Source organism: Mus caroli, chromosome 13 (genome assembly GCF_900094665.2).
Source record: "Mus caroli chromosome 13, CAROLI_EIJ_v1.1, whole genome shotgun sequence".
Taxonomy (NCBI): domain Eukaryota; kingdom Metazoa; phylum Chordata; class Mammalia; order Rodentia; family Muridae; genus Mus; species Mus caroli.
This window is the reverse complement of record NC_034582.1, coordinates 24,465,072-24,474,007: the sequence shown is the minus strand read 5'-3', so window position 1 is coordinate 24,474,007 and position 8,936 is coordinate 24,465,072. Positions and strand designations below refer to the sequence as shown.

General features: G+C 44.8%; 1 long non-coding RNA gene across 2 annotated transcripts in view; it reads left to right on the top strand.

Annotated features, from left to right (window-relative positions):
• The first annotated feature begins 3,861 nt into the window (after window positions 1–3,861).
• The window catches only part of LOC110308020, a 173,883-nt gene continuing 168,808 nt past the window's right edge, over window positions 3,862–8,936 (top strand). Inside the window, exons 1-2 of one of the 2 annotated variants that reach the window (XR_003838574.1) lie at window positions 3,862–4,062; window positions 5,637–5,900. This is a non-coding gene — a long non-coding RNA (uncharacterized LOC110308020). Of the gene's footprint in view, window positions 4,063–4,946; window positions 5,067–5,636; window positions 5,901–8,936 lie in introns of those variants that run through there. The other variant, XR_003838575.1, reaches the window with a different exon arrangement.

Below are 8,936 nucleotides of genomic sequence, written 5' to 3'. Positions count from 1 at the left end.
GAGAGAGAGAGAGAGAGAGAGAGAGAGAGAGAGAGAGAGAAAGCGAGAGAGGGAGAGAGAGTGTAAGTGTGTTGCATTCCCTGGAACTGAAGTTACAGACAATTGTGAGATATCACATGGGTGCTGGGAATTGAACCCAGGTCCTCTGGAAGAGCAGCCAGTGCTCTTAACTGCAGAGCCATCTCTCCAGCCCCTTAAATTCCTTTTTCAAAACAGAGATTTCTAGTTAGTATTTCCGATTGCCTTGCTGACTGTTGTCATTAGAGGAAGGAACTGGATATGACCATTATGAACCTGTGTATACAGCTCTCATAGGTAATATATGATTCTATTTATTCCTACTTCTCTCTCAGTGAGCGCAATATAACTGATCTTAAACTATTGCATAGCTAATTAAGTGCAATCCCTAAACATTTGTTATTACTGAACAGAATTCTCTTCTAGGGAAAATGTGATCTGCTACCTTCTGTCTCCAAACAGAATGTGTTCTTCCCTCTAGAAGGACTACATGAAAAGGTTTCTTATGTTGAATTTCCTAGGAAGCTGTGAGGGTAGGACTTAGCAGCAGGTACTGTAGTCTATTTGGGATGTGACTCTAGAAGGACCAGGAGAGAAGGGAGCACGCAAATAAGCAGGGTGGAGAAGAAGGGAAAAGGGATAAAGGAGAACATGAGGCAGCTAGCTAACACAGAGTTGGCTCCCTGAGAGATGACTGCTGTGGCTAACTAAGGCTTAACATTGGGCACCACAGTGAGACTAGAAGAGTTTAACACAGTCCCACCTCCCAGTGCGGGAGTTGGAGTGTGTCTAACATCTTCTATGTAAGGCCTACTCTGAAGGGCTTTGCTGCCTGGCACCGGTGGCTTGCCCCTCTGTACCAACCATAGTAGTCTTAGAGCACAAAGAAGGCAATGACCACAGGAGTCAAAAAGGAGAGTCATGCAGCTGAGTGTCATTGTTAGAAGCCTTAAATCAAGCTTGGGCATGGTAGTAGACTCCTTTAATTCCCACATTTGGGAGGCAGAGGCAGGTCGATCTCTGTGATCACAAAGTCAGCCTGGTCTACATAGTGAATTTCATAGGCAATCCAGGGATATATAACAAGACCCTGTCTTGACAGTGACGACGACGACAACGACAACAACAATAACAACAACATTGCTGTTTCATGGCAGCAATGGTAACCCTAACTGAGAGCAAGAGCTTCCTTTTAAAACATAGCAGTGCTGACACAGACCATCCCTGAGATCCTTCATGAACTGCCTGGGTAAGAGATATTTCCAGGGAATCTTTTTGATCTTTCTTTTTAAATTATTATTATTTATTTATTTAATTTCATCACAGGGGCTCACTATCACAGAATAGCCCCAGGCAATTCTGGAGCTCACTTTGTAGCCCAAGATAGTCTTGAATTCAGTTATCTTACATCCTCAGCATCCAAAAGATTGGGATTATGGGGGTGTGCCACCAGGGAGGATTGGCAGTATTATGCACTGTAAGGATAACTGGAGAACTGGATACTATTTAGGAGTTAGAAACTACCTAGGGTGACGTGACCTACAGATTGGGAGTATTTTCCAGAAGCGGCTGTACGGGGTTTTCATGACCTTTAACGCAGATATTTGAGATGGGGGAACAGGAAGTGCTTATTTGCGGGAGGGTACATTTCTCCTAAAAACAAAATTCTGGCGATCATCATAATTAAACAAAGAGGAGAATGTGCCAGACAGGAGTGGGTGAGGATGTTTCCTCTTTGTGGTTGTGATGCATTCAAGATTCCTATCCTAAAAAGAGGCTTTTGAACTTCCGCAAGACAAGGGACAACTTCAGGACACTGTGCAGGTGCCACCCCTAGTTGGTGGCCACATGCTGCCAGGATCCCAGGAGCGATTGCGTATGTGGAATCTTGGCGGGACCCGCGCGGGCATGCGCCCTGCTAGTGTGCCCTGGTCCTCCCTCAAGGAGCCTCTTGAGCCATCCTCCTTGCCCTTTCCTGTGGATTCTTTATTACTTTGTTACATTTTCCAGTAGTTGCTTCTACCTAACTCTGTTCCCCCGACATTCCAGACCCAGCAGGGTCCCCAACTTTAGAAACTGCTTTTAAAGGAACTAATGGATTGAGTGTGCTCTGCTTGCCTTTGCGCAGAGGGTAGCCCAGCATTCGGGTGGGAACCAGCACCTAGCATGGTTGGAGGACCGACCTTGGAGAGCGCATCTCTCTGTTTCTGGGATGTTATTGTCTAGGTTTCTTTGGGCCAGCGAACCTTGAGCGCTTATTGGGAGGAAGTTGGTTACAAAGTTTCAGACAGCTAGCCGAGTGGAGTGCGCGCTCTGGCAGTCTGGCAGCGGAACACAGGGCCCAGTGCAGACCCCAGGAGATCAGAACGGAAGCCCTCTCACAGAGTCTTTGTTCTCCCCAAGGGGAGAGACTTGGCAAGCACTGGAAGGGTGCTTGTTATGATCCACACCCATGACATTCCAGACCCAGCAAGGTTCCCTTCCTACCCCTTCTTCGCATCTTACATCTTAGCCAGGAATACAGCTCCCAACGCCCCCTTTTACCCCATCTCTTTACCCTCACATTTAACAACTCATTGAGTCTTCCCTGTCTAGATTTGGAGAAAGAGTATATATGGTGCGTGGACACCAGCAGGAGGTTGAATATTTGCTTTGGAATGTTTGAGTATCTTTTTTTTAAACCCCCTTTGCCCTGAAGACTGACTTAATATAAAAGGCTGCGTCTCCCTCTACCTTTTCCCACCTTCCTGCTTTTCTTCTATTCTGGTGAGATCTAGAAAGGAAATTGGTGCAGCTTTGAGTTCCTGGGGTGGGGGTGGGAGTGGGGGGAAACCATGTTGGGATGAGAGCTGAATGCTGCGGTGTTGTAAAGTGGGGACCCCAGTTCTGGAACTGATGGACGATTTTCAGAAGGCTCTAAGTAAGATTGAGAGACTCCCAGACAAGGAAGACACCTGGTTTGCCCAGGACCAGAAGGTGGGGGAGGGAAGAGGATGGGTAGTTAGAGGTGAAAGAGGAAGACCCTGTAGCTGTGAAAGGAAGGGAACTAGGGAGGAACAGTAGGTTTGGGAAGGAGCCATGTTAACCTGAGAGTCTTGTTAATATAGTTGGAGATAAGAGGAAGTTCTCTGAGGTTTGAGCCGGTGGTCTCTGTTCAGCATCCCCCCAGCAACAGGTAACCTACAAGGGCAAGGTGTAGGTCCCTGTGGGATACTTAGTGGCCTCTGCCATGCAGATTTGAGGGTTTTTCCTTAGGGTCCTGTGTGGACACTGATGAGGGAGGGAGAAGAGACTTTTCCATCACTTAGAACTTCTTTGAATTCTTCTAGGCTGTTGGTTGAAGGAGGGTGCATAGGATGGAGGGTCACAGATAGAGAGGCTTCTGTGAGCCCTACCTGTGATTGTACCTCTTACCTTAAAGGGTTGACTGGATCCTTCATATTACGTCTCTTGGGATGCTTGAGAAATGGCAGAAACTCATTGCCAAAGTGGACCGCTCCTCTCCCTGATTGGCAGGGAAAGTGCAAACAAAGAGGTGCATCTCCCGGAAACAATGAGTTTGGAGATTTCCCCGGGCGTGAGAGCGCGGACTGGAGGCTGGGTGTTCAAAGGGTGTGTGAGAAGGGACCAAGACCCGCATCTTCTGGGCAAAGTTTTCGGGGAGATGGAAGGAGAGAGGGTCGGGACTGAGTTGCTGGTCTTGGGGACAGAACAGCGGGAGCTGCGCACCAAGGCTTAGAGTCGGGCGGGAGATGCGGGGAGAGGGAGGGGGCGGGGAGGGAGGGGAGGGAGAGAGGAGGAAGGGGTGAGAGGGAGAAACCTGCCGCGGCTCTCCGCCTCTTTGTCTGCTCTGGGACTTGGAACAAAAGGGGGAACTCTGATGAACTCCTTCTCCCGCTCCCTGGACGCCCGAGTATCTCTTTCTCGCAACTTTGTCAACGCGACTTTCTCCGCTGTCAGGCTGCGCAAAAGTGTCCTAGCGCCTCGCAGGCTGCAACAATGGAAACAATGTCCCTTCAAAGTGCGACGAAGTGGAGGGAGAAGGTGAGTGGACTTGTCCTGTTTGTCCTGCTTCCCTCAGGTCCCCCTGCTCCCAGCCCTTCCGAGGGCAAAGTCATAGATCTAGCAGCCAAGTTTGACTGTTTCTTTCTTTTTCTTTTCTTTTATTATTATTATTTAATTGTATCTCTTTCCCCGGTTCTCCTTTTCTTTTGTTCTTTTAAACTCTCACACAGATTGTTTTGTTTATTTTAAATGCCTTCATCTCTTGTGCTTCTTCTTTAGGGGTGGTGAGGGGCTGAGAAGAAGGGCATCCAAACTGGATACTGCCTCGCTTTTCCCTGGTTGTGTGTAGATTGGAGGAAAACGTTCTGATAAGGATGGGAATTAGATCAGGCTCACCCACACATAAGCTCTGACTTTGGTCACCAAAAAAGAAAGAGATGCAGAGGTGGGGGTCATTTCCTCACGCGTTTTCAAACTTCACTGTCCCTGGAGCGCTCTGGAGACACGAAGCGTGCAACAATAGAATGTAGACAGGGTTTGGGTGGTAAGGGAGTTCCAGCAAATTAATAGGAGTCCGGGAAGTTTTCTTCGGGGCTGGGGTCCAGTTGAGGAAGCCACAGGTTCCAGACTGTCATGAGCTGCGCAGATGAAGCTGATGGGGCCTGGACCATTAGTTAAGAGTCCGCTCCCCTCACCTCCGTGGTTTGGTTCAGTTTAATGACCCACCCAGAATGACCTATTGCTGTCCTCGTCGGGATCCATCCTCTCTTTGGAGTTGGCGACCCCCGGCCTATCTCAGCCAGTCTGAATAAGAAGGGAACCACGAGCCTGCCGAGCTCCCCTGACCTAGCCCTCCGCCCCGCCTTTTGTGTTTTAACCTTTTGTTTCTATCGGCCACACCCGCCCAAAAGAGCGGCGGCTTTTTAGTCTCTGTTCTGAGGGGAAGCAGCGAGGTTCCCTCCAGATAGCGGTGAAGGGCGGCTTCCTAACTTTGTTTCCCAAGTCCCCTAACTTCGGAAAGCTTCTGCGTTGGTTCTTGCTCAGTAAGTCAATATCTTCACTTTATATGAACTATCTTTTGCTGTTTTTCTACTTCGCTCCAAAAGTTGTTTATCTCTGCCAGCCACTTGCGTTCATTAAACAACAAAAAAAGATAACTTAGAAATCTAAGTTAGGGTTTGTCCAAAGGACAGATGTTGGCTTTATCTGTCGGATGCCTTTAAATATGACTTTATCTTGATTCTGCAACACAAAACCAGGCTCATGGTCTTCAGGTATGTTTTGTGGGCTCCGTCCAAATACCAAGGTGGTTTATCACCTTCTCCACCCTCTTCCGTGTTTCCAAATGCTGGAGGTGTTCTTCAAGCTCCTGGAGACACTTTTTAACAAGACAAGGGAAACACAGAACTCATCCTACTGCGGGTGACTCTAGGAAGCATCCAAACAATGCATTAACTTCTGAGAGTTAGCATTCTGCAAGGTGCTAGAGCCTTGGAGCTTTGAATCTTCATGTCAAAGACTGAAAGGAATTAAGACGACAGTTATTCTTTTAGGGAGGGAGTGTATAGACTGACTGTCCCGACAACTAACCTTAATACATTCTAATTGTATAGGTGTCATACCAGCGACTCCAAGAGTCATGTCACCCACTTAGCAGGAGTACTTCTACTGAAATGCCTTCGAATTACTCTTATTGGATATATACCTACCAGCCGCTAGCATGAAGATGCCAGGACCGCTGCAAGGTAGCACTGGACAAAGCATCATCAACTTCTTCATTTAGAAGTTTCTTCAGTTAAATTGCTGGGATTTTCGACAAGGCTTTCCTTATGTGGATTATTGGAGTGTGATGCCCGGAAATTCTCTGCTTGTAGAAGGTATGTTTCTTAGACACCCACGAGCACTTCCTTTTGGGCCTGATACTTAATGCCACTGGAGATCTGTCTCCTTGTTTTGAGTTGTTGCCTGCCTAAAGTGACTTATGACTTTATGTTTCCTTCTTGGGGACTGTGTTTTGTAGATAGTTTCTGAAGTGGAATGATAATTTGGGAGTATCTGATGAAAGTTTATTGATTTTTTTTTACTACGTATTCATCAATATCTGCACGTATAATGAATGTTGATTTATGTGGAGTTATATATGTTTTATGTCAGTAATGAGTCCAATATGTTCAACAGGCCATACCTTATTTTATTTGTGGCTGATTTTCTCCTTAGGTACCACCGTGAATATTTTATTTTAACAGAACAGGCTTGCATTATGTTGTTGTTGTCGTTATTATTATTATTTTGCATCTCGGCAGTTTATTTTGTTAACAAAATCCACAAGTGACCTCCAAATACATACATTTCTAATGGTAGATTGTCAATACAAAATGCAGTGGGTTCTCTTAGAATGGAAGCTTTGGCCTTGCCATAACCAAAGGACATGAGGGAGGATTCGATTAACCTTCATGACAGATACCCAAGAGTTCTTATTCCTTTTTGAATTCCTTACGATTAATTTCTGTTCATATCTGCGAATGCAACTAAGAATTCTCATCATCTCAATGGGAACATAAAGCATTGCTTCCTTACAGTGTTTCCTGCCCTTGTCGAAGCAGCTTGCTCTGAAAACTCAGTTTGGTCAAGAAAAACACAATAACTGGAAAAAAATTTTATCTCATTATAAGTAAAATAGAATGAGTTTGGGATTTGTGTAAAACTAGACTCTGGAACCCTTCCACACTTCTTTTCTATCACCTCTAAAACAAAGGTTTAAATAACCTTCTGCAGCCCTTCATCTTGAAGAGGCTCCGCCTTGTCCAGTGTTCCTGCAACTTAGATGCGTTTGTTAGGAAGTTTATTTTCTAGTTGTTAAACAAGAGAGGGATGGCTTTGGAGTCTCGTTCTCATTACTGGGCTTCCCTGCTGCAGAGGATGCTTTCAGCAGAGTGTGCTAGACAGAGGTGTCAGTGTTCCCTGTGTTTCACTGAAAGTTTATCTGCTGGAGTATTTTTTGTCACACAGAGGGGACAGTGTGACTCTTGAGAAGAGTATCACCCTTCTGAAGTTACTATATCAGAATCTGGCTTAATGGCTGCCTAGTGTTGGGCTCAGGCTTTGGAATGCGTTCCAGCCCAGGCAATTACTGGTTGCTTGATTTCCTTGAATCTTACTTAGTTTTGTCATTTGTAAAGTAGGTACCCTCACACCCGTCCCAGAGGGTTGTAAGAAGCATCTATGTAGGGCTGGGGATGTCCCTCCGTTGTAGAGTTCTTACCTAGCGTGCATGAGACCCTGGGTTCAATTGCTAGCACTACTAATAATAACAGAACCCCTAAAGCATATATGTCTGGAAAAAATGTAACAGGGGGACTGAGCATTAATAAACTTAATAAATAATAGTACTATAAATTTCTTCAATCAGTGATGTTTGGATGCCTCAAACTTTCCTAGCTGGCTTACAAAGTAAAAATCATGTCCCACAGAACTGCTACTAATATAATTAAAATCAATTTGGATGCAAGTGTACACATGCTTGAACATGCCTTTCTCTAAGAACATATTTTGTCCAGTTCTGTTGGCTAATCAATTTCAGGTTAATTTGCGTCAGCAAATATCGGTTAAGCATAACTATGAGCTAGCCTGCTGTTGAGGGGCCTGGCTTCACCCTTCCAGGTAGGAAGATCAAACTTGATCTCGACTGAGATGACAGTGAGTTTCAGAATTAGTTTACTTAGATTCTCTCTTTTGTTCTTCCACTTATTTGTTTATTTATTCTCTGCTGGAGCAGGCATGTGTGTGTGTGTGGCAGTCAGAGAATAAACATCTTGCAAGAGCCCATATTTTTTTTCCTTTTACCTCGTAGTTGTCTGGGGAATCAAACTCAAGTCATCAGGTTTAGTGATAAGTGAGTGCCTTTATTGGGTGAGCCACCCCACCTGCCTGCCTGTCTACTCTGAAAGCTGTTAAGGATGAGTGGTCTTGGCTATAGCTTTAAAATTTGGGGTGACTGAGGATGTCACTCAGTTCGTATAGTGCTTGCCTAGAGCTATGTGAATCTTGTTGGTTGACTCCGACCTATAACCCCAACACTCACCTGGAGGACGGGAAGTTCAAGGGCATCTTTCACTATCAATTTGAGTTTGAGGCCAGCCGCAGCTACACAAAGAAACAAGTATTTCAGTCAGCTAAAATGTAAATGCAGTGGCTTCATGTGTTATCAACCTGGAATCAGGAGCCGTCATATACCTTCTGATTGTAGTTTTTTTTCTGAGTTGTCTTTATTTAAATAGAAATTAGGGTTTGTGGAAATTGTGCTCAGTAGAACAGTTCTTTCTAAAATGAAGGTGCACTTCATTTGCTACGTCTGTGCCTCAGTAGGCTGTGGTGCCTTCTGCATGTGACATTTTACCTGGTTAGATTACGTTCCCTTTTTTTTTTCCCCTTAGGAAGTTTTGGATAGAATTACCAAAGTATGGTTTCTTCTCAATTGCAATCTACTATCAGGTAGTCGCCTAGAAATGACAATATTAAAGTATAATATAGAATATGAAATGTGCATATTAAAGTAGGAAACTATCTTCTGACAAGTTGTATTCAAGGCTGTCGTTAACATTTGTTTAGTCCCCTGCACAACAGCCGCTTTTGTCTGTGTGTTGGTCATTGAAATTATTACCAGGTTTGCTTACCAACTTTAAAGTAGCTGGAGTTTTACACTTTTGCTGTTTAGCATGGCTAGATTTGCATCTGTTTGGCTTAGGAGAATCCTCCAGGATGGTCCCAATAAACTCCTATAGGAGGCAAGTCTGACTGTTCACCTGTGTTGTCTACAAATGGTGACTTTCAGGACCTTCCAACTAAATGAAAAGCATTTGCTCAACTGTGTTTTTTTTTTTTTTTTTTTTTTTTTTTTTTTTTTTTTTTTTTTT